The following is a 27,943-nucleotide window of genomic DNA, read 5'->3' as shown; positions in this document are numbered from 1 at the left end:
GACTCGACCCAGTTTTTTTCCCACATTGTCTATACGCAATGAGGGGTTGTTAAGGTACGCCCTCGACTGTGTTTGCTTCCAGTGTCACAGCTCCTGCTACTGGAAGTAGAGCAGCTGAAGGTCCCACAGGGCTAGTTTTGTGGTGTGTGACTGTTATGTAATGGAAGGTTGGGGGGAGATTTGAGAGCAGCCTGCAGTGTTCTCTGTGCACTAATGAGTACTGATTACCAGCCTTGTAAACAAACATGAATTAGAACTCATGCATTTGCTGCAAAACCACATTCAACCTCTCAGGAGTTGGTTTCTGTAGAGGCATGGCCTCTCTGATTCATAGCAAAAATGGTTCAGTGTTTGCGTTTTATGGTATTAAGTAAATAAATTAATTTATAAATAACAGGGCACTTTAAAGCAGTTTCATAGAGCAATTTTGTAGAAGAGCACCTGAAATTGAAATAACATCTATAGGTATACAGTATGTGTACACTGTCCACTGTCATGCTCATTGTCTAAATCTGAACAGTTGAAGATTAAAAAAATGCTTTTCCAGTGTTAACGTGACCATTTTCAGTGATCCTGTACCCACTGTAGCTTCAGGAGTGCAAGTTACAAGGCTGGCAGGAGTGCAGCCCAATGTGGTTCGGTGTGTTGAGAATTCTGTGATGCTTTTCTGCTCATCACGCTTGTAACGAGCAGTTATTTGAGTTACTGTATTCTTCGTCAGTTCACACCCGCCTGGCTATTCTCCTCTGACCTCTCTCATCAACAATGCCCACAGAACTCACTGGATGTTTTTTTGTTTTTGTTTTCACGTCATTCAGTGTAAACTACGGGGACTGTCGTGCGTGAAAATCCCACGAGATCAGCAGTTTCTGAAATATTCAAATCCTCCAATAACCATGCCATGGTCAAAGTCACTGAGAAAACATTTTCCCCCATTCTGATGTTTGATGTGAATATTAACTGAAAGCTCACTGCATGATTGGCTGATTAGGTAATTGCATGAATGAGAATGGGTGCAGGGGTTCCTGTATGCAAACAAGATGTCCAAATTAGGCTCTGGCTCTAAAGCAATAAATATTACAACAACAAAAATCTGATCATTTTCCATTGCTTGTGTTTCATCATTTCAGGCTCATTTTCTTGCTCTCGATTGACCCAGATCTGTTTCAGCAATCCTTGTGTAGATCAAAGTCGTTAGTGTCCGATGTACTGCTAATATGGATCACTGCAGTACGTTGTGCTTCTTAACAATAGCAAGACGGTGGCTGTAAAGGAGGACAGCATGGCGGCTGAAAAATCAGCCAGATTCTCCAGGTGACGCAATTTAAGAATATTTTAATCACCCAAACGTTACTCCTTCATATGTTGATCCCGTTTGTATTGTGTCTTTTATGAAAACAGAATAAGGTTTCTTAACCAGAGAATAGCCTGCTTGTACTTCCAGGTTGACTGTGTTCACAGTGGAATGTACTGACTTTATTATTTCTTTCATATTTGAATTCATGAGCATTTGATTTGTAGACTTTGTGTGGTAGTAAAAAAAAAAAAAAAAACCCAAAACAATTAAACATTAAAAAAATAAATAAATAAACAAATAAACAAATAAATAATAATTTTATGAAAAAATTAGTGGCATTTTCAGTTTGAAAGGAAAAACATATGAACGCCATGTACACAGCAATGTACACCCTAAGATGTTGTTTGCCGAGCTAGGAAGATTTAAAAACCCATACAGATTTGCTGGAAGTTGAGGAAAATTTCCCATTTTACTCACTTGTTTTTTTCTGCTCCGAGTATTTTATGTGTCACATGAGCACTGTCAATTCTTTACGGTGTGTGTGTGTGTGTGAGAGAGAAAGAGAGAGAGAGAGAGAGAGAGAGAGAGAGAGATCTGTTTGCTACATAAACAAGTAGATTGAGATGGTGCTGATAAGACCCGTGTTCTGCTTCTTTATGTAACATTATGAAGTGCTTGTTTGTGTTCATGCTTATCATGCTCAGCTCTTCCCAAACATGGAAGAAAACAAGGTAATGAGATTAGTCTGAAACACAACCTGTCCTTCATATCTCTGATTCACTCCCTCCCTAACCCCCACCATAAATGCCCCTGAGGCATATAGCCTATTTACCAATAACCAATAATCAGCCTTCGCTTATAGTAAGTGTTCCATCTAATTTGCATGTGTACATGTCGTGACCCCAGTATTATAGGGTTATAAAGGTTTTTCTGACACCAAATTTTGACACCCAGGCTCACATAATTCTAGCACACTAACTTACATTACAAGGCCTTTACAAAAAAGACTTTACGATTGCTTGAAATGTACAATATGTAAATTCTCAGACAATTAGGAAGTACATTATTGAAGAGTAAAGACAGAACCTTATTATTCTGCTAGATCAAATGATCTAAATGTTTCTTATTCTTAATTTCTTGAATTAAGAGCAAGAAATAATCAAAGAAATACATTATGAGCCTATTAAGAGAAGCATATGATTATGTATACTCATCGATATTTTGTTTTCTGACCGTATTCTCTAAGACAGAAAATACAAGACACTTCACTTTTTAAAATCTGACATCGCTCATAAACAAGATATTTTACTTTGAAATTCCATTGTAAAAACCTGTGCTTATGTGTTTATTAAAATACATTAGTATATACAATACATGTTTACGGACAACAAGCATGTCTTAGAAGTGTGCTATTTGACCTTCAGCTGTGGGTTACTCTGGGGAGAACTGTTTATTAAGCACGCCGTATGTAGCTAGCTCAAGCGATATTTAATGCTAATGTTATCTGATCTGAGCCACATTATTACCTTTTTGCTGCACAGAAGGCTTTCTAATATGCCAGGCTATTTAGACATTGTAGAACCAGCGAGTATATTAGACATTTACTGTACCTCTTTTGTACACTAACTTTTTATTACTATCATGCTGAATCTGTAGATGCTAAATTTACTTTCTCCTCATAGGCTTCTTACAGGCTTCTTGGCTGAATCTTGGCAAAATTCCAGATATAACCGTATAATACTATATATAATACTATAATACTTAATAAGCAGCGAGTCAATACTGTAGCAGAACTGAAGATAGGTGTGTCAGGGGTCAATAGTAAGAAAAGGGTTGTCCCCAGACTACCAAAGTATTTGGTGTGGTACAGCTGATGATCCTTCCTTTAAATGGTGCAGTAGTGACAACACACCTCATCTGCATGATCTCCCGCTGGATCAGTGCTCTGATTTATTTTATTTTTATTTATTTTTTTTATGAGCAGCACGGCAGGAGCTTCCTAATGACCCGTGTGGTGCCTATCTGTCTATAAATGACATATGAGGTGCTTAAAATGAGGTCTTTATCGATTTGGCCCCGTAAAGATTTGGCTCCTTAGAGAGTCACTTAATCGTAAGTGACAGAGGCCCCACAAAGATTTGTCACTCCGGTGCACTTTCAACGGGTCCACTAGCCACTCCAGAGACACGTATTAGAATTTAACCCACTCACACTAATAGTGGAGCATTTGGAAATGAACAGGACATCTCACACAATCGATAACCACTTTAACAGCCAGCTACACTGAAGCATATCCTATGAACACTTCTATTAACACATTTCACTCAAGACACTTAAGATAGTGTTAATGTGAATTCAGTAACGCTGAGCTGCCTTTCTGAGAAGCAGAGCAGCCTATGAGCTCGTGTACGTTTGCAGGCAATCTCTACAGCCTCTGAGCTCACCTGATTCTGCGTACAAGGGAATTCAGTTTGTTGTCCAGAGCAGCACCAGGCCATTACATATTTAACTGCAGCCATTACGGTTTAATTCTCATAGCCAGCCGTAGGGCTGTCCAGCCCACATAATCAGCCAAGTGTTTTTTTCCATCGACATTACGCCCCAAACCTCCGCCTAGCACAATCATTCATTTCACACAGCCCACACAGAGGCTGCTCTTAGCTGGACTTGTAGTCTGGGATACTATTTATTCAAGTAGCTTACAGCAGACCCAGGTGCAGAGCTTGCCACTCATACCTAGCATGTTTTGCATACCAGGAATGAGGAGACACACAAGGGAAAGTTTTTGATTTGTCATTGTTTTTAAGGTTGCTTTGTTGAACAATTCAATTCAATTCAATTTTATGTCTATAGCGCTTTTAACAATGGACATTGTCCCAAAGAAGCTTTACAGAAGCATATAAATTCAGGATATAAGTGTTGAATTCATAAATGTATCCCTAATGAGCAAGAAGCTTATAGAAACCCATACAGACATACAGATCCAGAAACTCCACAACAATTTATTACGTCATTAATCCTTATTGAGTGTGTATAGTTGTAGATAGTCATTACTGAAGTAGTAATTTATTTCTTGATTTGTTACACAAACATTAGTCTAGTCTAATGCTTTGTGCAGTTCTAAATTGCTTTTAAAAGAAAAGTGATGGTGCTGTTAAGCTGTAAGCCTCAGATATGGACTTTGCATGTGGGCTGAGGTTTTTCACTGAATGATATTATTAATATGACTCCACTGCACATCATTACATGCTCTCCACACACCGGGATGAGTGATTCATAATTCTCCAACAATTATCTCTCCAACAGAGGTACGATTGAAGAGTCAATTAGATGATGCTTACAATTCTCTTGCTGTTGTTTCTTTGTCCATCTGTCTTGTTGTATATGTAGTTTTCTGTGTTACCGAAGGTGACTGTTCTTATTAGAATAATACTTGCATACGCTATACACTATATAGTCAAAGGTTTGTAGACACCCATATCCGGGCCTTCCCCAAACTGTACACAAGTCTATAGAATGTCTTTGTATGCTCTGTAGCATTATAATTTCCCTTCAGTGGAACTAAGAGGCCAAAACCTGTTCCAGCATGATTATGTCCCTGTGCACAAAGTGAGCTCCATGAAGTTTGTAAGGGGCAGGTGTGGAAGTGCTCGGGTGGACTGCATTGAGACTACAATCTCACTGAACACCTTTGGGATGAACTGGACCGCAGACTGTGCACCAGGCTTCCTCACCTGACGTCAGTGCCGGACATCCCTAATACTCTTCTGGCTGAATGGGCAAATGTGGACTGGGGTGTTCAGAAGGCACATATGGATGTGATGGTTGGGTGTCCACAAACTTTTGGACATTTCTTTTCAGTGTGCTTTTTTTTTTTTTGCACGAGTCCCCTTTTCATTCACTTGGCCACTGAAGTATAACCCTGTATACTAACACTCCAGTATATCTCTGCCAGAATATTATCTAACCATAAACTTTTGGATTCATTGCCCTATTGTAAATTTTCTCACGTCTTAACTCAGTAACACGTGAGCAGTGACAACTACAGATCAAAGTGACTCCCACATCTATGCTGATTCAGTGCTGATTCAAGTCACAGTGAACACAGAGCTATTGGTCCTGTTTTGAAATGACAGTGGAAGTTAAATCCCTTGTCTTATGTGGTTAGTTTTCATTCTCACTTGAAAAGGAGCTAAGGCTTTTAGAGCTCAAAGAGCTCTGCAGTCCATCTGTCTTCAGCACCTCAACTTTTCTGTCCCTTTCATTTTCACGCAAACCCTGCAAAAGAGCCAAAGAGTATGTATGTTCAGTTAATACCACATGACACGAGCCATCTAGATGCCGATCGTGTTATGTTTACTCGGTTATTACATGTCCTACATTTCATCTCTCTTCCATTACATTAGTTTATGTTGTCAGTTGCGCTAAAGCTGAAAGCTGACCTGTTTTTGCTGCACTGGATACGCTATAGAGCTATCCGTCACACACAGTGTCACCCATCACACTTCACACACCCATGCACTTCCGTCTTAGATCCACATGATGATGTGTTGATGACTTGTTATATAAGCAGCGCACATGTCAGGCCTCTCTCCTGCCTCAGACAACAAGGTTACATCTCACGTGACCATTGTGCTCGTTGTCATCAGAAATTTTATTCCCATTCTGTCACTCGGCTCTTTGTATCTCGGACTTTTAATCAGCGGCTAGAAACGTGTCAGATTGCGGAAAAAAGCTTTCAACCCTGCACATTCATCACACTGAGGCACACTGGAAATTGTGTTTAAATGGGATTAATAACATCATCATAGAACATAACCTTGCTCAAAAATGCCTCACGCCAACAAAAAACAGACCAATTTACTCTCTATTGTAAATATGTATTGTCGGCACAGATCAATAAGAACTTTTGGCTTTGAAGGCTCTTGGTGAAAGTGCCTTCCTATTTCGTCATCTGGCTTTGGTCACTGGCTTTCATGTCTTTCATGCGACGAGATGAAATGTGTCATGTCCAGTCTAAGGCAAGTATGTCTGGCGAGTCTAACAGGTTTGAATCCTGTGATGGCTGTGTCTTAATTTCTCTCAATATGTGAAGACCAAACTGAATATTATTTTCCAATGTTTTTATTACCCAAACTCCTGGCTGGTTCCGTTATTTTGCACTTTTAGTTAATAAAAGCTAGATCTGTGCTAGTTCATAGGACCAGCATTGTGGATGGCAAGGGCAGACTTCCATCTCTGTATACAATGATGTGTGTTGTAATCTACTTTGACTTTGATAAATGTCCCTGCCAAAGGGGTCAGTTGTAATTCTCAGGGGTTGAACTCTGGAGCTGGATCACAAATGCTTGCTGTGGCATTGTAGTTCTTATACGCACACTTTTTAAACACCAACAGCATTTACCACCAATACGTATGTGCCTTTTGGGGGTGTTTGAGATTTATTTTGACGTTGAGTCAGACAGGGATGTGTCATGCGTCATAGAATGGTACACACACACACACACACACACACACACACAATTACCTTATCATGAGAATGACTTTCTGATTGAGTTTCTCAACAGGGGACCACTGACTGTTTGGGAACATAAACATACATGCTGGATAGTGTGCTATTGTTGTCCATATTTCCATCATTTGACCTGGAATGGGAACGGAAGCAGGAAATAGATTTCAAATGGAACAATGTCTTGAAACGAGAGCGATAAGAGGCCTCACAATAGATACAGTGATATACTGCTGATTGAGCAAAGTTGACAATTGAAAGCCATGAGTGACAACCAGTGCTGAAATGTACAGTATATGCGTATACTAAATACCTAATTACCAATTGAGACTATATAAATATATTTAGAATTATATTAATGTATATTTTTCTATATTGTGTGTGTGTATATTTTATATATATATATATATATATATATATATATATATATATATATATATATATATACACTTTTTTATTTATTTATTTATTTATGTTTGCATATGGCAAACATGAAAAGAAAAATAAAATTACTAAAAGACTAAAATCAGAAGTGGGCACGTGATGGCTTCCCATTTCTGGTGCATTCCTGCTTCACACCCAGTGTTTCCGGGCTGAACTCGAAGATAAAGCTATTACAGAAGATGAATGGATAGACATAAGTAGTCAAGAATGATATTATTCCTTAGCTGAGCATTTAGAATAATACATGTTCATGTATGGCCTTTATTTAGATGAACATTTATCTTACACATTTTACTGGGTTGTCTTGATTTTTCCCTAAACATTGTTTAGGTATGCAACGGGCCTTTATCACAAAAAATGGGCGTATGTAGATGCAGGGTGCGATGGTTTCCGGTAAGTATTAGAGCTGATTGTTTATCACAGAAACACTGGCATTATTGTCACTATTTGCTTGCATTTAAAAGATTTTTTCTCAAGAGAAAAGAGAAGTGTAATAAAAGCAAATGAATAAAAGCAAATGACAGGCTTGTTACATCATAAACATATGAGTGTACAGGTGTAGCTGTGCTGTGTGAGAGTATAGGAGAGTATAGGTGTAGCTGTGCTGTGTGAGAGTATAGGAGTGTATAGGTGTAGCTGTGCTGTGTGAGAGTATAGGAGAGTATAGGTGTAGCTGTGCTGTGTGAGAGTATAGGAGTGTATAGGTGTAGCTGTGCTGTATGAGAGTGTAGGAGAGTATAGGTGTAGCTGTGCTGTATGAGAGTGTAGGAGAGTATAGGTGTAGCTGTGCTGTGTGAGAGTGTAGGAGAGTATAGGTGTAGCTGTGTTGTGTGAGAGTATAGGTGTAGCTGTGCTGTGTGAGAGTATAGGAGTGTATAGGTGTAGCTGTGCTGTGTGAGAGTATAGGAGTGTATAGGTGTAGCTGTGCTATATGAGAGTGTAGGAGAGTATAGGTGTAGCTGTGCTGTGTGAGACTATAGGAGAGTATAGGTATAGCTGTGCTGTATGAGAGTGTAGGAGAGTATAGGTGTAGCTGTGCTGTATGAGAGTGTAGGAGAGTATAGGTGTAGCTGTGCTGTGTGAGAGTGTAGGAGAGTATAGGTGTAGCTGTGTTGTGTGAGAGTATAGGTGTAGCTGCGCTGTGTGAGAGTGTAGGAGAGTATAGGTGTAGCTGTGCTGTGTGAGAGTGTAGGAGAGTATAGGTGTAGCTGTGCTGTATGAGAGTGTAGGAGAGTATAGGTGTAGCTGTGCTGTGTGAGAGTGTAGGAGAGTATAGGTGTAGCTGTGTTGTGTGAGAGTATAGGTGTAGCTCTGCTGTGTGAGAGTATAAGAGAGTATAGGTGTAGCTGTGCTGTATGAGAGTGTAGGAGAGTATAGGTGTAGCTGTGCTGTGTGAGAGTATAGGAGAGTATAGGTGTAGCTGTGCTGTAGGAGAGTATAGGTGTAGCTGTGCTGTGTGAGAGTGTAGGAGAGTATAGGTGTAGCTGTGCTGTGTGAGAGTATAGGAGTGTATAGGTGTAGCTGTGCTGTGTGAGAGTATAGGAGTGTTTAGGTGTAGCTGTGCTGTGTGAGAGTGTAGGAGAGTATAGGTGTAGCTGTGCTGTGTGAGTGTGTAGGAGAGTATAGCTTTGCTCTGTGTGTGTGTGTGTGTAGCTGTTCTTTATGAGTGTGTGTGTAGCTGTGCTCTGTGTGTGTATGTAAGTAAGTGTAGCTGTGCTCTGTGTGTGTATGTAAGTGTAGCTGTGCTTTGTGTGTGTGTGCATGTAGCTGTGCTCTGTGTGTGTGTGAGTGTGTAAGTGTAGCTGTGCTCTGTGTGTGTGTGTAGCTGTTCTTTATGAGTGTGTGTGTGTAGCTGTGCTCTGTGTGTGTATGTAAGTAAGTGTAGCTGTGCTCTGTGTGTGTGTATGTAAGTGTAGCTGTGCTTTGTGTGTGTGTGCGTGTGTGTGTAGCTGTTCTTTATGTGTGTGTGTGTGCTCTGTGTGTGTGTATAGGTGTAGCTGATCTTTGTGAGTGTGTGTGTAGCTGTGCTCTGTGTGTATATGTAAGTAAGTGTAGCTGTGCTCTGTGTGTGCATGTGTGTAAGTGTAGCTGTGCTCTGTGTGTGTGAGTATAGCTGTGCTCTGTGTGTGCGTGTGTGTGTGAGTGTAGCTGATGTTTGTGTGTGTGTGTGTGAGTGGAGAAGTGCTCTGTGTGTGTGTGTGTGTGTGTGTGTGTAGCTGATCTTTGTGAGTGTGTGTGTGAGTGTAGCTGTGCTCTGTGTGTGTGTGTGTGTAGCTGTGCTTTTGTAAGTGTAGCTGTGCTCTGTGTGTGGGTGTAGCTGATCTTTGTGAGCGTGTGTGTGTGTGTGTAGCTGTGCTGTGTGTGTGTGTAGGTGTAGCTGATCTTTGTGAGTGTGTGTGTGTGAGTGGAGATGTGCTCTCTGTGTGTGTGTGTGTAGGTGTAGCTGATCTTTGTGAGTGTGTGTGTGAGTGTAGCTGTGCTCTGTGTGTGTGTGTGTAGCTGTACTGTGTGTGTGTGAGTGTGTGTGTGTGTGTAGCTGAGCTCTATGTGTGGGTGTAGCTGATCTTTGTGAGTGTGTGTGTGTGTAGCTGTACTGTGTGTGAGTGTGTGTGTGTGTAGCTGTGCTCTGTGTGTGGGTGTAGCTGATCTTTGTGAGTGTGTGTGTGTGTGTGTGTGTGTAGCTGTACTGTATGTGAGTGTGTAGCCCTACTGTGTGTGAGTGTAGCTGTACTCTGTGTGTAGCTGATCTTTGTGAGTGTGTGTGTGTGTGTGTGTGTGTGTGTAGCTGTACTGTGTGTGAGTGTGTGTGTGTGTGTGTGTAAGTGTAGTTGATCTTTGTGAGTGTGTGTGTGAGTGTAGCTGTGCTCTGTGTGTGTGTGTATAGCTGTACTGTGTGTGTGTGAGTGTGTGTGTGTGTAGCTGTGCTCTATGTGTGGGTGTAGCTGATCTTTGTGAGTGTGTGTGTGTGTGTAGCTGTACTGTGTGTGAGTGTGTGTTTGTGTAGCTGTGCTCTGTGTGTGGGTGTAGCTGATCTTTGTGAGTGAGTGTGTGTGTGTGTGTAGCTGTACTGTGTGTGTGTGTGTGTGTGTGTGTGTGTGTGTAGCCCTACTGTGTGTGAGTGTAGCTGTGCTCTGTGTGTAGCTGATCTTTGAGTGTGTGTGTGTGTGTGTGTAGCTGTACTGTGTGTGAGTGTGTGTGTGTGTGTGTAGGTGTAGGTGTAGCCGTGTTCTGAGGTGGGTGGAGTCTGTCTCTTTCCTGTGATTGTGTCCGCTCTGCGCGCTCGCGCTTTTCCTCTCCGCTGTGCCTCAGTGAGAGTCGCGCGCACCGCTGCGGAGGTTCGTGTTTGTCGAGAGCTGAACAGTGGAGACGCTCCACACCGACTCCTGCACCGTCTTCCGTTTTATCCACTCGGTTCCCGTCTTCTTTCAAAATGACAGAGGAAAAGAATGGTCGACGTATAAAGCTGGTACGTTAACGTCTCTCTCTCTCTCTCTCTCTCTCTCTCTCTCTCTCTCTCTCTGAACGCTTCTATGTTTTCACTCAAGCTGCTGGGCTTCATAGGAGACATGAAACTGCTCGGGCTGATTTAACTGCTAGCCTAGCCCTCGCCTATTTCATCCTAATGTGCGGTTTAAGAGATTCAAGATAATTCGACGCTTTACTACCTAAAAGTTTTTTTTTGTAGTTGTAGTAGTAGTTGTTGTTGTTGTTGTTTTAAATAAACGCCCCCGTTTGTAATGCCACACTTCTGTCCAGTTCATGTGACCCCAGTAGCAAAGGTCTGGCTAAACTAGTTTTCATCGCAGTTACAGACGTTAACCACAGCGCATGAGAAACGCAGTGACACGTGAATGTTTGATTATTTCTGAATGCAGAATGAATTTTATTTGTTTTATTTTTTGGTGTCAGAAAGAACTCTATCGTATTGACGTGTGGCATCACGGGGAAACCGGCCATGCACAGCCTTGGCTCACCGTTTTAAACCAGTCTACAGTCTTAATGAACCGATTTGTTTTGATTTAAAAAAAAAAAAAAAAGGCCGGAACCTGAAAAGGGTGAATTTAGGTTCAGTATCAGATCTCAAGATGAAGTGCTTAAAATAAAGTTTAGCACTTTTGAACACGAGTGCGACAATGACAGAGAACTGTGCTGCTAAAACGCCCTGAAATAAATAAATACATACATAAATAAATAAAAGTCCTGACTGCGGTTCTGATGTAATCTAGTGATGTCCGTCTGAATCATTTTCTGCCTCACAGACAGACAGGGAAAAGTGTTGCTTGGTTATTTTCCTGTTTTTCTGTTGATTAAAGGTTTACACCGTCCATTCAGCAGGCTTATGATATACACACAGCAGCCATAACATTAAAACCACTGAGAGGTGAAGTGAAAAACATTGATTATCTCGTTACAGTGACACATGTATAGGGGTGGGATATATTAGGCAGTAAGTGAACAGTGCCTGAAGTTGTTGTGTTGGAAGCAGGAAAAATGGGCGAGTGTAAGGATCTGAGCGACTTTGACAAGGGTCAGACTGTGATGGTCAAAGCATCTCCAAAATGGCAGGTCTTGTGGGGTGTTCCCTGTATGCAGTGGTCCAAGGAAGGACAACCGGTGAAATGAGGACAGAGTCATGGGCACCCAAGGCTCATTGATGCGTGTGGGGAGCGAAGGCTGGCCCGTCTGATCTGATCCCACAGAAGAGCTACTGTAGTACAAATTTCTGCAAAAGTTAATGCTGGCTATGATAGAAAGGTGTCAGAACACACAGTGCATCTCAGCCTGCTGTGTATGAGGCTGCGTAGCATGGATGTTTCTGACACGTACCACCTACCTAAACACTGTTGCAGAGCAAGTACACCCCTTCATTTCAACAGTATTGCCTAATGGCCTCTTTCAGCAGGATAATGCGCCCTGACACACTGCAAAAAAATTGTTCAGGAATGGTTTGAGGAACATGACCAAGAGTTCAAGGTGTTGACCTGTCCTCCAAATTCCCCAGATCTCAATCCGATCGAGCATCTGTGGGACGTGCTGAACAAACAAGTCCGATCCATGTAGGCCCCACTTTGCAACTTACAGGACTTGAAGGATCTGCCGCTAACGTCTCGGTGCCAGATACCACAGCACTCCTTCAGAGGTCTTGTGGAGTCCGTGACTCGACGGGTCAGAGCTGTTTTAGTTTCACACGGGGGACTTACACAATATTAGACAGGTGGTTTTAATGTTAGGCTGATCTGTGCAAGTTTACATACTACGAAATGATCCCAATCAAATTTTGCCAGAACTCTAACACATGTTCTGTATGTTAGGTTATATAATAAAGATCTTCTAGCGATGGAACCCCCCCCCCCCGGCCGCCGTTTCACCATTGCCACTACCGTATCTGTAGCTGTCTTGTGAATTTCGTGTAATCTTCTGCTGTCGTATTATTGGTGGCTTTTAGACGAGCGTCATCGCAGCGGTCACACACAGATTTTAATTTACTTAATTACTCAGTTACATTTATATAGCCGGGGTTCTTCTCAACCACCTCTAGTGTGTAGCGTCCACCTGGATGATGCGACGGCAGCCATAGTGCGCCAGAACGCCTACCACACACCAGCTATTAGTGGAGAGGAGAGAGTGACGTATCAACATGTCTCTCACTGATACTCAATCACATTATACATTGTAAGACTGCTGATCTCCACTCACGACCAAATAATTTGTTTCATGTGAGAAGATTTTTGTCTGTGAGCAAAATCAAACTGAAAATCCTAGAGTGTTACACCAAATTAGGTGCAGCGGTCTCGTTTTTGATGTGAATCCATTAAGGGTGCCTTTAAGTCTTTCATTATTCCACAGGTATTGATCTGAAAAACATGTCTGCTGGAGGCTGGTTCAGTCTTGAAACAATTATTGATATTTTGATATATTTGGAGCCCTTTTTTTTTTTTGTACCTCTGCATCCACCAGGAAAGTCTTTAAATATATTGATAAATCTTTTTGTTTTGTTTTTTTCTGGTAGAAATTGCTGTTTGTTGATTTTGGTTGTTTTCTTGTTACATCCGGAGTACACATGCGTACAGTGGTGAAGGTCATAAAGATGTCATTTAGCAGCTGTCATTTTTAGAGGAGAATTGTTCACATTGATCTAATTCGTTTCCTGGCTACATCCGTATGACTCTCCAGTCACAGAAGTAACGGCCCTAATCCCTTTAATATTTATGGATGGAAATGCTGGAAAGCTATTTACAGAAGCTTGAACACAATGGGCACACAATGTCCCCCTTCTATTGCCTCTCTGCATATTTATCTTTAATTCAGCTGTTCTCTCAGTTAGCTGTAGGAATGCACTCTTTGGGCTCCTTGTTTTTTGGGGGTTTTTTTTGTTTGTTTGTTTTTGTTTTTTTACACTAAGCTTACTAAGCTTTCTGACAGTCTGAAATATAAGCAATAAGCAGTTCTTTCCAATGTATAATGAAATGATTAGATGGATTTTAATGGCTCCTTGTGCCACGGTCACAAAGGCATTGTGGGTCTTTGTGACCAATGGGCACTGACTTTGGCATTGTTATTGTAATTTTGGTCTGTACTCGCCAGTTGTGCGTGTTGGAGCATCAGGTTTCTAAGTAATCTTAAATGCATTGATCTTAAATGCAGTGGATTTGTTTATATGTTAAAACATACAAAACAGGATTGTACTCCGATGCAAAAATATTTATATATATTATATAATTAATTATATATATATATATATAATTTTTGTATATAGTTTTTCATGCTCATGCACTGGTAGTCTAGTGGAAGTTTATTCCTCCTAATGGGGTCTTTTACTCATGCTGGTGTTACATGATAGAGAGTGACTGAATAAATTCCTGTAATCAATAAGTCAACTAGGATGTGAGCAGCCACTTTAATATGAATTTAAATAGAGAACGTATCCCTGCTCATTCAAGCAAGTCATCAGCCAATCATGTGGCAGCAGCACAATGTGTGAAATATTTGAGATGCAGGTCCAGAGCTTCAGCTATTGTTCACATCAAACATGAGAATGAGGAAATATTTGATCTCTGTGACGTTTTGGTTTGAGCATTTTTTTTGGAAACTGCTGATCTCCTGTGATTTTCATGAACAACAGAAGATTGGAAAGACGTTGCCTGGTCTTTTCCGATCTTCAGCTGTCCAGTTTTGGTCTGTTCTCACTGTAGCCTCAGATTTCTGTTTCTGGCTGACAGGAGTGGAACCTAATGTGGTCTTCTCAGCACATCTGCCAAAAGGTTTGATATGTTGTGCATACGGTGATGCCTTTCTGCTCACCACGGTTGTAGGGCTGCAACTAACGATTATTTTGGTAATCGATTAATCTGTCAGTTATTTCTTAATTTAATCAATTCATTGGATTAAAAGGGCAATTTTTATTTTCATAAAAACATGTTATTTCACATTCTGCCCAGTGTAGTCTTTCAAACATTGTGTTTTGGGTAGAGCATCATGTTAATGTGATGATTTCTCCTCGCCCAAAGCGCTGGAGCTCGAAGCGAAGCTGGCAGCTCGAGGGCTAAAATGCTAAACCGTTTCAGGGTTTTGGCACTACAAAATGATGTCATCCCTGCATCGCTCTATGGTGATTGGCTGTCAATGTAGGAAGTGCTTGATTTGATCTGCAGCGGAGTTTTCTATTAGCGGAGGACGAACTTTAAATGTTAATATCGCAGTCAATCGTGTTCATTTAATCGTGGGCAGTCAACATTGTAATCGCGATCGTTATTCGATTTATTGTGCAGCCTTACTTTAAATGTATCTATGTGGGCTATGTTATACACTGTGCAAAGGATTTAAAAAAAAAAAAAATTAACAAATTATCATATTTTGAAAACAAAAAACCAACTGATTGTCCTCAAGCTTTAAAGCAGATCTTAAATCACTATATTATGAATGCTAACAAAAAGAAAAACAGAAGCACAAACTAAGTTAACTGGTAAGGGGTTGAATGTTCTGCAGTAACACACACATTCACTCATCTGGACACAGTAACATGTTACTTTATTCTGTAAATGTATGACACTTCTTACATTTATATACAATTAGATGTTCTAACCCCATTAGTTACTGCTGTCATAAACACAGTTACTTTTGTTTAGCATCAAAGAACATTTGATCAAAATGTTTTAGTCGGAGTTATTGCGCTTCCTTTCTATTGCACGCTGACTGATGCGTATGCGTGGACTCGCGCTCATTCAGTGAAGTTTAATGGAGACTCACTCGCTGTCAGGATGAGGCTTTATGTAAAATGGAAATACTGGCGTGAGTTTCTAACATTTACAGATAAGGATATAAAGGTAAAAGTGTTAAGGTTATCCACAGTGACATCACAGACCCAACTAATCGATAATGAAATTCTTTGTCGATTATTTTAATTACCGATTAGTTGTAGCCCTAGACGGTTGTAAAGAGTGGTTATTTGAGTTACCATAGCATTACTGTCAGCTCCAACGAGTCCTCTAACCTCTCTCATCAACAAGGTGTTTCTACCTGCAGAACTGCTGCTCACTGGAAGTTATTCACACCATCCTGTGAAAACTCTACAGACTGTTGTGCTTGAAAATCCCAGATAAGCAGTCTCTGAAATGTGTGTGCGCGTGTTTTTTATATATATATATATATATATATATATATATATATATATATATATATATATATATATATATATATATATATATATATGTATATGTGTGTGTGTGTGTGTATATATATATATGTGTGTGTGTGTATATATATATATATATATATATATATGTATGTATGTATGTATGTATGTGTGTGTATGTAATGTATGTATGTATGTATGTATTTATATATTATGTGTATGTATTTATATATGTACACTTTTATATACAGGATGTCCAAAAAGTCAGGAACCATTGAGAGTAGTGCTACATACACTTAATTTTGTGTTTTTCACCCTTAAGCTCTACACGTTTTCTCTGCCGCTGTATCATGTTTTTGCAGCTTTTGCTCAACATATTCAGATTGCAATATTTGCTCCCATTGATTCCTGACTTTGAGGACACTCTGTACTGCTTGAGTCCCACCATTTAAGGAGATTTATGGGCATTCTCTAGGTGGCATTAATTGATTGATTGATTGGCAGTTTGACAAGTTTTGTGAAACAAATGTCAACATTACACACATTAATGGCATTACATCATAGATCGGTTTGGAAAATGTGCCAAATCTGCGTCGTTATCAGAGGCAAACTTGCGACAGGCGCATTTGTCCGTGCGTATGGATGTTTTATAAATCTTTTTTTAGGAACTTGTAGGAAACATTTATACGTTCACAGGATCTTCCTAAATGGGGGGTCCGGGCTGTAAAATCATATAATCTGCGACGAGAGTATCTGAGAATGTGCATGTTTAAAGCTACTCCTTTATGTGATGTGGTAGTGTGTGTTTCAGAGCAGAGTGAAAAGCCTCCTGACGTGATCTGATATGCAGCACTCGCACTCTTTGCAGGAATTGGGGCTATTGTAATCATGAATATGGGGAATTCATGAACATTACTGTCCTGGAGGGTATTTCTGTGCCAGATTGCATGTTAAGTTTGCCAGTGTTCGGTGCCAGGTGCGTGCACTAAATGGTAAGATCTGTGACACAATGGTGTTATGATTTCTTTACTCATCATCTTACTGCGCCAGGTCTATTTCAGGAATCGTCAGGACGTCCTGTACTGTAGGCTGGATAAAATCCATCACAAAAAAATAAAATAAAATAAAGTGTCTCCTTCTTTCCTCACCCATTATAAAGGTGTGATCATGTTGCCTAATGTTCGTGCGTTATTGTCAGCTCTCTGTGATCATGTTATGGCACATTCAAAATTAGTAAGAAACATTTCATACAGTGCTTTTATAGATTTGGAGCGCTTGACCATGAATCAGCTCAGATGAAGACACACACACAGATGCAGTGGCTGTGTGTTCATTAAATACTCTTTATTTGTTGTCAGTTTGATGTCTCATTGTTTAATCTTTGTGTGGGGAAAAAATAATGCTTAATTGATTTTATTTTAATAGTGTTGACCTCGCCATATAATGACAGACACTTAGCACACACCCAGGTGTTGGGGTATATCAGTGCATCCATCTATTTTCTGCACCGCTTATAGTACACAGGGTCGTGGGGAGCCTGGAGCCAATCCCAGGGAACTCAAGGTACAAGGCGGGAACACCGTGGACGCACAGCCCATCACAATCGCACATACATTCACACGATACGACCAATTTAGAGATGCCAATCAGCCTACAGTGCATGTCTTTGGATTGGGGAGGAAATGAGAGTACCCGGAGGAAACACAGGAATACACAGGGCAGAGGCGGGATTTGAACTCCCAATCCTGGAGGCGCGAGGGAAACTTACTAACCACTAAGTCACCGTGCCCCCCACTATCAGTACATCTAGAATCCATGTACAGACTGTAAGGGAGGTATAACAGGGCATATCGGTGCAATATATTTAGTTCTCACAGGACCACACTGGCTCAGGATCAGTGTCAGTTGTGTCACCTAATGCCCCTGCTGCCTACAGTGCACACTGCCCCAACAGGAAATCGGTCCTGCTTTGCTGTTTATTGTCTTTCAGCCTTGTATCCATGGAGACTTAAAGAGGACTAGTTCCTCCAGCCCTGCAGGTGTAAAGTGGCATCCTGGGAAACATTCCACATGCGTGCAAAAGATCCTGGCATTGTTTTGGACATTGATATTTCCTGGTATCAAGACAGATTTAACCCATATGTTAGTTGATCACCACTGAAGGTATAATTTTATGCAGCGTTATGTTTACATAGAAGGAGTAGTCCAAAGTAAATTGAACAAGCTCTGTTTGTGTGTGTCTGGATTGGTTGTAAGAAGACCCTGAAGATCACATTCAGCTCGAGCGCTTCACGATTAGCGGACACAAATGTGTACAGGTTTTAAACTGTCACAGTGTCATTAGTAACACATCAGAAATGTCCGCTTACACATTTGTTCAGTTGTTTATTTTTGTTTTTGTTATACAGATACAAAAACATAGATGTCTAGCTTTCTTCAAATGGTGCAGCAGGAGAAAAATAAAGTTATAAAGTTTAAAAATGCTTAATATATCTTCTCATTAGTACAAACAGAATTAACTATAGGATGGAGTGTAATAACTATTGTTTATAAAATGTATTTGTATAATCTACTGTAAGTGAGGAGACTTGAAAATAACACGCGTACACTACACGGAGAGCGTCATGTACATCGTCTGTGCGCACTCACATTTGATTCATGGCCAAACGCTCCAAATCTATTAAGCACCCTAGTGTCTATCTAACTGATTATTTATAATTCTATCATATATAGTTTTACTGTGGTAAATTGCAGGAAATTTTAGTGTATTATGGTCATTTCAGCTTGAGGGGGATTGATTGTTTGGAATATCTTTAAAAAAGAAAAAAGAATATTGCAAGGATCATATGCCTCTGTGTTTGACTACATTAGTCAGTCCCAGCTTCTGCGTTGAGGCACGAGGAAGTGTCATGCATTATGAATGAGTTTCCTCTCTACAAGCTGATAATTAATTTCAGGAACACAAACACAATAGAGCTCAGGAATAGGTCCTGCTGAGTCAAGCTCCTGACTTGTTTTCTCACTCTGCCCAAGCACTTAAAGCAGCATGGCAGTCTAAATAGTGCCACAGTAGCAACAGCTAGTGCGTGCCGCTGAGACCGAAACCTTCTGCGCGCACTTGATATGTTCACTGTTTTGTCTGTGACATACGGAGCCTTTTAGATCTTCGTTCACTATTAATGTCTGATCCGCCATAATGTGCCCGAGAGGAAGCACTTGGTGAACAGTGGCAGGCGTTGGATAATGAAGTTATGAAGTCACCCGTGAACAGTGGCAACATGTCACTGATATACTTCCATAACAATGTGCTTATGCTCAGGACTAGATGGAGTGCCATAATGTGTCCCTGGGAAGTTTTCACACTGTTTTCAATTCCAGGACCAGTCTCCAGTAGAGCACCCTACCAAGTCGCTGAGGCAGTTTGCACGTTTGCTTAAAAAAAAAATGTAATTGGATTTTCTGCCAGTGCTGCTCTGAGAGATGGCGCTTGGTGTACCAATACCCAGATAGCTAGTACCACATGATATTAAAGCTTATTTTAAATGTACCAAGACAGGAAGTGAGGTGTAACAGGCAGACTGACTTTGGGAATGGTGAATTATGTTCAGTCCTCTACTTAGGGCTTTTCATATCATTCGGTATCGATAATTATTGATAAATTTTAATGTATTTAATTTTTAAAATATTTAATTTTTTAAACAAAGACCAGTAAAAAAAAAAAAAGGCTTGAATTTAACCACTGTATTTTTTTTATTATTATTTACCCACTTTATTAATGCAAACAAAAATAATTTTAGCTTTAACAGTCAAAAACAACATAGAATTTAAGCAGATATCTTCTCTTATATCTTATATGAAGATTAAATAAATAAGTGTTAAAGAAACTCATGAATGTAATAAATAAAATGTTAAAAAACGTGTGCAATGTAAAATGCATCGCATTACAGTGCAGAATGGGACTCCTGCTGCTCTGGTTTGTGCTCAGCCTGTTAGCATAGTTAGCCTAGCCTTGTATAAAACTTCCACTTAAACTATTGCTTCTGGATAACACTGTGCTGAGGTCTGTGTCTACCGAGTCGAGCTCCTGCTCTGAGGACACTCGCTGTCCTCCCCAGAGCCGACATTTTAACAAGAAAACACAAAAAGCGGCAAAATGTCACATTTCTTCCTCGCGTGCGGTTCAGAGTCACACGCACTGTACATGTAGAGCACTGTGCATGCGCACTACAAGTCTCTCGCAGCTTGTGTTTCCGTACTTGACCGCGACTTCGTGTTCGTGTGTTCTAAGGGCGATGGCGAAACTGAACCCCACACGTACGCAACTTGTTATTGGCTGTTTGCTTGTCACTTGATAGTCTGTTCACGATCCAGGGACGGCGCACGCTTGAGGGTTGTTCATTCAACCAAACTTCATGTCTGTTTATATTTTATACCGAACATTTTTTAAATCGTTACTGATAAAGGTGTACCGTCGATAAATACCGATACCGTTTTATCACCCAGCCCTAGGTCTACAGCGCCTGCTGCCACTACAGGAAATGGAGACTTGTCTGCTCTACTGTATATAGTTTTTTTGTCCTTGTGTACATGAACCTAAATGTCCTACAGGAGAGACAGTGGGCATTATGGGAATTAGGGATACACCGCTTTTTTTCTGTTTCCAGTTGTATACAGATATCTGTGCTCTGGGAATCAGCTGATACCTGATCCAGTTCTCATGGACATACTCTTCATATAACACACATCAACATAACACACACTAATGGCATTACATCATTACAGTCGTTATCAATCCAGCGAATAGCGATCCGTCCTTCAAAAAGCTGCCAGGTTCGGAAGGCAGTGCTTTCGCACACCACCACAAATGTTTCAGTGGGTCCATCCAGCAGCTCTCTGCCTGAAATCCAGTTCATTTATCAACATCTGCTCCGAACAGAAGCTTCAGGCTGATGGAGGTGGAGGGGGAGCGTATGGGTCTAATTGGCTGTGCTGCTGTGGAGATGGAGGTAGGCGAGAGGTCATGAGTTTCCAGTAGGGAGGGAGGCTTCTGCTGTGGCTGTTAAGAGCCAGCTGCCTGTGTTTCCCATGATCTCACCTGGCACTAGGGCTCATCAGCAACCTCATCCACCCTAACCCCTGGGTCTCGTCGTCTCGGATTGATAAGCACTGGGGAACAGGCAGGGAGGGGTGCAGCTGGATGTGATGTACCCTGACAGGCATGTAGCATACACACCTAGTTTTGAAAAAGGCATGCACATTCATGCAGTGTTTGGGTTTTATTCCTCTCTCTCTCTCTCTTTCTCTCTCACACACACACACACTCTCGTGCTCTCTCACTCTCTGCATTTTAAGGGATTTTAAAAGCAGACATGAGACATACACTCAGAATGGTGCTTGTGAATATTCACATTTCTTTCAAGCATGCTGTATACACCGTTATCTGTCTGAACAGGGTAGCAAAGCTGGAGTAAAAGAGAGACAAACCTCCTTTTTCTTTTCTTCATCATCAAGCAAAAGCTAGGTTTCTTCAATGTGACAAAATGCTTGTCAAACTTTAATTAGCCGCAGCACCTAAACGCTCAGCAGTCTTTGGCATACATAGTTAAGACATCAGCGGTGTCAGGATTTCTATATTTTAGTATGAACATACTCTCCCCTTGATTCATTTATGATAATCACGTCGGGCTCCAACCAAAACACTGCGGTTTCTTTTAATAAATGTGCCGCTACCCTCACCATACTGTTCACCGGCTCTGTTTTCCGAAGATTTTCACTAGTTGGATGAATTCATTCCAATTACAAATTCTAAATGAGCTGTTTATACATGTCCTAAACGGGACACTTCTCATTAATAGGCACACTACATTGTAATCTGAGCTAAAATTGTGTGCATGTGCATGGTGAGAGATTTACTAGCAATAGGGCCTCATTTATCAAGCTGGATACGAACGGATTCATTCGTAAATCATTCACGAGCATTTACACAAGAAATTTGGTATTCATGAAAATCTTGTAAATAATTTTTTTTAAAACACATTTGTATCCTGCTTGTGCTCCTGAACATGTATTTTGATTGAATTGATATAATTAGCATGGATTACTGCACTTAGATTTTACAGCATTCAGCAGATGCAGTTATCCAGAGCGAGATACAGAAGTTCTTCAGCTATAAAAGCACATCCTCATGATGGTTCACTTGGTCAGGGACTAAGAATTGTATCAAGGTAATGTTGTGAAATCCAGTCGCTTTATATTATTGGCACTTACTAAAGTATATAACAGAGATGAAGAGCATGAGCCAGGACAAATCCATAAAGGAAGATAAATAAAACGTATCGTTTAATTATGGCAAAAGAAACGGCACCACGTAAACAGACGGGCCGGTCTGTCTGCACGTAGCTGCAAGCCGTAAACAAATGCCTGATCGGAATGTTTATCGTTTCCTTATTATTATTATTATTATTATTATTATTGTATATTAGTAATTTTTTTTATTGGCACAGAAGTGACTTGAACTAATTTCCCAGCTGTCTGTACACTTGAACTTTCGTGGAGTTTTGTGGGTGTCGCATTATGCAGAAGAGCTGTGTCAGCACTTTATGGATGATCAACATGCGTACACGCGTACGAAGAAAATCAGCGTTTACGAAACCTTTGTAAATCCCGGAGGAAATTTTTTGTTTGGTTTGGCTTACACAAACATTTACACAGAACTTTCATTAAAGGAGTATTTTATTTTAAATGATTTTTAGCTCAACAAAACGTCCTGAAAGTGTGATCTTTAAATGGACGTCGAGAAGTTGAGTTCGTGACCACAGTACATTTCACAATATTTCAAGGATGCTTTAGTTGTTGAAAATAACATAAAATGCACATTTTATCCATCGGTAAAACAGATGTTTATGAGTATAGCCTTTATATTTTCGTATAACTATAACCTTTACGCATACTTAATGTTTACAGGCTGTTGTTTTGGAATAACACAGTAAATAAGTTTTAAATAGGGTTTAAACATTACTGAGGTCAGTTCACATCCTGCATCTATCTCAAGATGTTAGTTTGATTTCAGTCCAACCACACAGGTATTGTAAATAGATTCATATCTGTACCATGAACTGTTTCCTTACACACCGTTTTACAAGGAGTGCATTGTGAGCTAAACTCCTGCTCAGATGCTGATTCTGATAGTGAAAACAATTGGACACAAAGGGTTAGATGGCTATTATTTTTCTATTTCAATGCGTTCTTAAAAGGATCTCCCACCTCGTTCTGTTGGATAGAAATTTCCTTCAGGTCGGCCTCGATTGTTTTATTCAGATGAAGTTGTATACGTGAACAGTGAGTTTTTGTAGTCTGATTATGAGGCGAGGTGTAAACATGAAGTCAGGAATCTCAGACCTGCTCTTTAGATCCCCGGTGTTCTCTTTGTGAGGAGGCAAAGCGAGCAGGTGAAGGAGAAAGAGGAGCACGGCTGAACTAATAGCCGTTTTTGGCTGCATGGTTAACACTCGACGGCCACGCCGTTCTCCTCAGACGAGCGTGATGAGTGCACTCCCACTCGCTCCAGCATCTCCAGCCCAGCTGGATTAGAGTGCTGCTGAAAAGCCCACTCACCACACTGCCTAATCCATCACTGCAAACAAGCATGTGTTTCTCTACAGCTGATGGTGTGTGGTGTGTTTTAATCGAGTACTTGTTACTAAACAATAACATCTAATTTCATCTTGATTAAGCGTGTGAGAACACAGTGTTGTTTCTCGTATTTTTCGCTTTCTTAAGCATTGAGGCTTGGGTGAGTTCTTGTAGGAGAAATGAATCCATGATGAATGTGGGTGAAGATGCTGGTCTTGGTCTGCATGATACCGGGCACGACAGCTGTCCTAAAGTAGCATTTCTTTTTAAATCCTGGCATGAGTGGCCTCTTCTGCAGACCTAATACAAAACAGACAAAAGTGAGCTTATCAAGCATACACACACCCACACATGTACAAGATCCATGACGTGCAGTTTAACCTGCATTCTCCTGACCTGCAAAGCTGAATGGAAATAGATATGGAGGATGTGGGAGTGTAGTGTGCGTGTGTGTGTGTGTGTGTGTGTGTGTAAACTAGTTTAATTCTTTCCTAGCATTCATGTTAAAACAGCCTTTATCAAAGCTCTACATTTTCCATATGGTACTATTCAAGCAGACTGCATAAAGCGTAAGACTTTTGGACAGGGGATTATCTATGCAGATCTGTTTTAAGGCATTTGTTACATTAAGCGTATACAACAACTGTAACAATAATAATCTATTCTCTGTTTTGGCGTAATGATAGCTCGATGGTGCATCCATTTGATTCAGTGTGCACAAGTTATGTACATAAACATAACAAAGCTCTCGCTCTCTAGAAATGAGTCACTTTGCACTGCAGATATTCTTTAAACGAATGAATCAAAGGCCTGCTCCGTTAAGCACAAATCGAATGGCAGAAGCAAGACGAGCTAGGCGTTTTAGTGTACGGAGTCAATAATGCAGTGAGACGTTGCCAAAAACTACAATGCCTTCTCCACACCCTCACACCCTAAGGAAATACCAAACATTACAGATGCTTAAAATAGAAGCATCTTCCTCTCTGTAACCTAGTGCAGGATGGGAACTACGTCTGAAAGGCTCTCTCTCTACCCTCATTTTCCTTCTTTCACCCCTGCCCTCCTTGTGCATGGTTTCACAGTCGTGTAACACCTCAGAAACAGCTGTTCATTTATTAATACGAAGTCGTTCTCTGGTGCAGGTGTTCATGACAGAGCTGTAAACGTAGAGACGTGTGCAGCTCCATTACCACCGCATCAACCCGATCATTCCACAGTTTTAGCCTTAAATGACCTACACAAAGTATTAAATGATCTAATACCGAGGTGGCAAGCTTATCTAGGTAATCTAGAGGCGACACATTGGTACGTCCAATCACTTATCGTTAATAACATGTGCCTTATTCATTTTATAAATTTTATTCATTGGCCTATGTTTATTACTACACTGTGTCCCAAAAGTGTCCATACGTGAGGGACTATGTTTGTCAGCACCACGTCGGTTGTGCCTTCGTCAGTAGATGTTCGCGGACGTCCACTTCTCAGTTGGTCTGCAACACTTCCAGTCTTTTTGACTTTGTTAATAAGTTTGTCAGCAGTGTCGTGTGTGATGAGCTCACAGTGTTTCCTGTAAAAGTTCATCACAACCTTGCGACAGCTTCCTGATCCAGCCATGAGAATGATTTCAATACGTTCTTCTTCTGTCAACAGTATTCTTAATATTTATCTGAAAAAATAATCATATGAAGTAAACTAAGTTTGAAAGATTTTGGGAGACATTTTGAGAGTTAATTTCACCCTTGTATGGAGACTTTTGGGACACTAGACTGCACAGGTTGTAGCGATGTAACGTTATATAGTAAAAAAAAAAAAAAAACCCAACTAATTGCTAGACTTTCTTGTTGACATTTGGTAGGCTTCACATTTGGTAGGCAGATCATTTATCTCTCGTTCATCTATGACCAAGAGGAAACTGTTCCTTTTTTAGAGCTGCAATTAGTAATTGTCGATCCGTTTCTGCCCAGTATACTGGCCGTATTGTGTTATCATGATTGGTTTCAGAGCTTTTGAGTCTGAAACTTTTTGCACACATCTACTTGCTGGGAGGAAATTAAACGGGTTTCTGGTTGATTTCCCAGAAGAAATATGGCGTTGTCCATTTTCCTTGGAACACTCAGCATTCAGAATCCTCATTACAATACATTTATTTCTACAAAGACATTCATTTTTCAGTGCTCAGTCCTCACCTGTATGTGTACAATAGTATGTGCTGTTGAGATAATGACAAAGCACCCAATAATGCCAAGAAAGGACGTCTAGCTGATACATTAGTAACCATATCTAGTAGATAAAGCAGGGCTCTATAGTGCGACCATTTCACTCGCATTTGCGATTGAAAGTACTGTGTGTGACTGTGAATAAATATTTATTCTCACCGGTGCGAGTGACCTGTTCGGAGTTGTATAATACAATCGGAATAAAAACTACAGGAAGTCCAAACTGCATCTACACCACGCAACAGTTACTTTCACACTGCTTTTCATCACCTCGGTCAACCGAACAAGTTTGTAAATACTGCAGAGATGCCATTATGATGAAGAGTAACACTGAACATCTGCTTCTCTCAACTTCCCGATCTCACAACCGCCATCTTTTATTGAACCTGCAGAATGACCTGAACCTGTGACTGTGAGATGCTTGTGTATTAAATTATATATAATTTAATAATAATAAAAATGCTAACACTACAAGGTGGGGTGTAATTCAGACTTTTTTATTAAATCATTCCTCACCAATCATAATCAAGAGTAAGACCTGTTCAGTCTGTAAACATACAGCACACTGCCGCTCTCTCTTCACTCTCTGCACCAACTCTAGTAGACAGCGCATTCACTTCATTTAAACTCACGGTTGCCAGATCACTATAAAAGTAAATACTAGTTTTCATGTTTTGAATTAATCCCCCAAAAAACACAATATTATCAGCAAACATGGCAACACTGTACTGGGGAACCGATCTAAGAGGAAAAACTGATTTAGTTTATCAGAAGGTAAATTAATGTGTCATGGCTCACACTATGTTCCTGAATTCTGTCATAATTGACAAGCCCAAGTTTTGTCATGCCTATTTATGCGTTATATTGTAGCACATTAACGTTACCATCACTAAAAAATAAATAAATAAATAAATAAATAACCATTTCAACCGTGCTCCTAAAAGTGCTCCTAAAAAAATTGTTACCGTGGAGCCTTGTAAAGTGATCTATAATTAGTTTTTCCCCCATATTTGACTCCTCGTCCTTTAGAAAACATTTTTGTTTGGTCATTTGTGAGAGATTTTGTTATTTACTCTGAATGTTCAGTGTCACTCATGTTTTAGATCTGTGGTGCAAAACAAAATGGCCTTTTCACAACTGACCAAACAGAAGTGCGTTTAAAAGTGTTATCAAGTAATGATAGGTCATGATCTGTGCAGATGACTTGTCTCGCAATGGTCGAGGTCTCAGTAAAGTTTCTATCATCACATTCCTCATGTTTGATGTTTGCAGGTTTGTAACTTCTTACAGTCTAAAACCGGAAGAAAAATGTAATGTTATTAGCCCACTTTGTGATCTATGTTGCATTTGGGAGTTGTTCAGAAAAGCTTCACTTTCATGTTTCATTTTTCTATAAGATTCAGACAGACATCTGTGCTTCATCAGCATTATTTCCACTGATGCTTATAATTCTGTAAACGGTCTCTCGATGGCTTTCATCAGCCAAGCTCCATACTGGATGTTGAAGGAAGTGCTGAGGTCCTTTGCAGCCGTTATGTGAACTTGGACTCCAGTTTTAAACATCAAATCAAGCTTTCATGCTTGTTTCCCTCTTCACTGAACAAAGTTTAAAGGGTTAAGTTCAGACCTGGTTTTTGAAGTGTGACGAGGGGCTGGAGGGAGATGCAGAGCGGGACATGAGATATCTAACATCTCTCATCAGTATGACGACTCTCATTAAACACACCATGTACTGTGCCGATGCTGCTTGGCCGTCATCCAGCCGTGTAAAAGATAGGATCTGTGCATCAAGTCAGAAGCAGCTCAAAGTAAGCCTGCTGTGAAAAGACTGCTAAACACTTTAGATGTAGCAAGAGAGCCAGACTTTCAGTGATGATGCTTCTGTTGTTTTTGATTGAAAGAAAGGAGTGTGTAGTGTGTAAGTAGATTTCCATTATAACAGCTCTGCAAGTAAAGAGAAAATGAGTGTCACAGCACAATTTCTGGATATTTGGAGATGCAATAGAGCCACAGTGATCCAGCACAGAGTCCAGCACTGTATAACAAAAAGTGCTATTAAAGCACTAGTCATATTGGATCAGTTTATCCGACATCTATAAAAACTGTAGTCTCGCTGTGCTTGCTGGAACTACGCTTGCTACTACGGCCTTAGGACTGCAATTACCACATACAATTTTGCACTCAAGTCTCCTTTAGTGAACAGTGGACTAGTT

At 40.4% G+C, this 27,943-nt stretch overlaps 1 protein-coding gene across 8 annotated transcripts in view; it reads left to right on the top strand.

Moving 5' to 3' along the window:
• The window catches only part of mid2 (midline 2), a 162,843-nt gene that overhangs the window by 62,011 nt on the left and 72,889 nt on the right, over window positions 1-27,943 (top strand). Inside the window, exon 1 of one of the 8 annotated variants that reach the window (XM_053630906.1) lies at window positions 10,329-10,716. The exons of 4 other annotated variants lie outside the window; for them this stretch is intronic. The gene's annotated coding sequence lies outside the window, so the exon portion shown is untranslated. Of the gene's footprint in view, window positions 1-10,328; window positions 10,717-27,943 lie in introns of those variants that run through there. 3 more of the 8 variants (XM_053630905.1, XM_053630911.1, XM_053630912.1) reach the window with 3 other exon arrangements.

Source organism: Ictalurus furcatus, chromosome 8 (genome assembly GCF_023375685.1).
Source record: "Ictalurus furcatus strain D&B chromosome 8, Billie_1.0, whole genome shotgun sequence".
Taxonomy (NCBI): Eukaryota; Metazoa; Chordata; class Actinopteri; order Siluriformes; family Ictaluridae; genus Ictalurus; species Ictalurus furcatus.
This window is presented reverse-complemented; position numbering and strand designations above follow the sequence as displayed.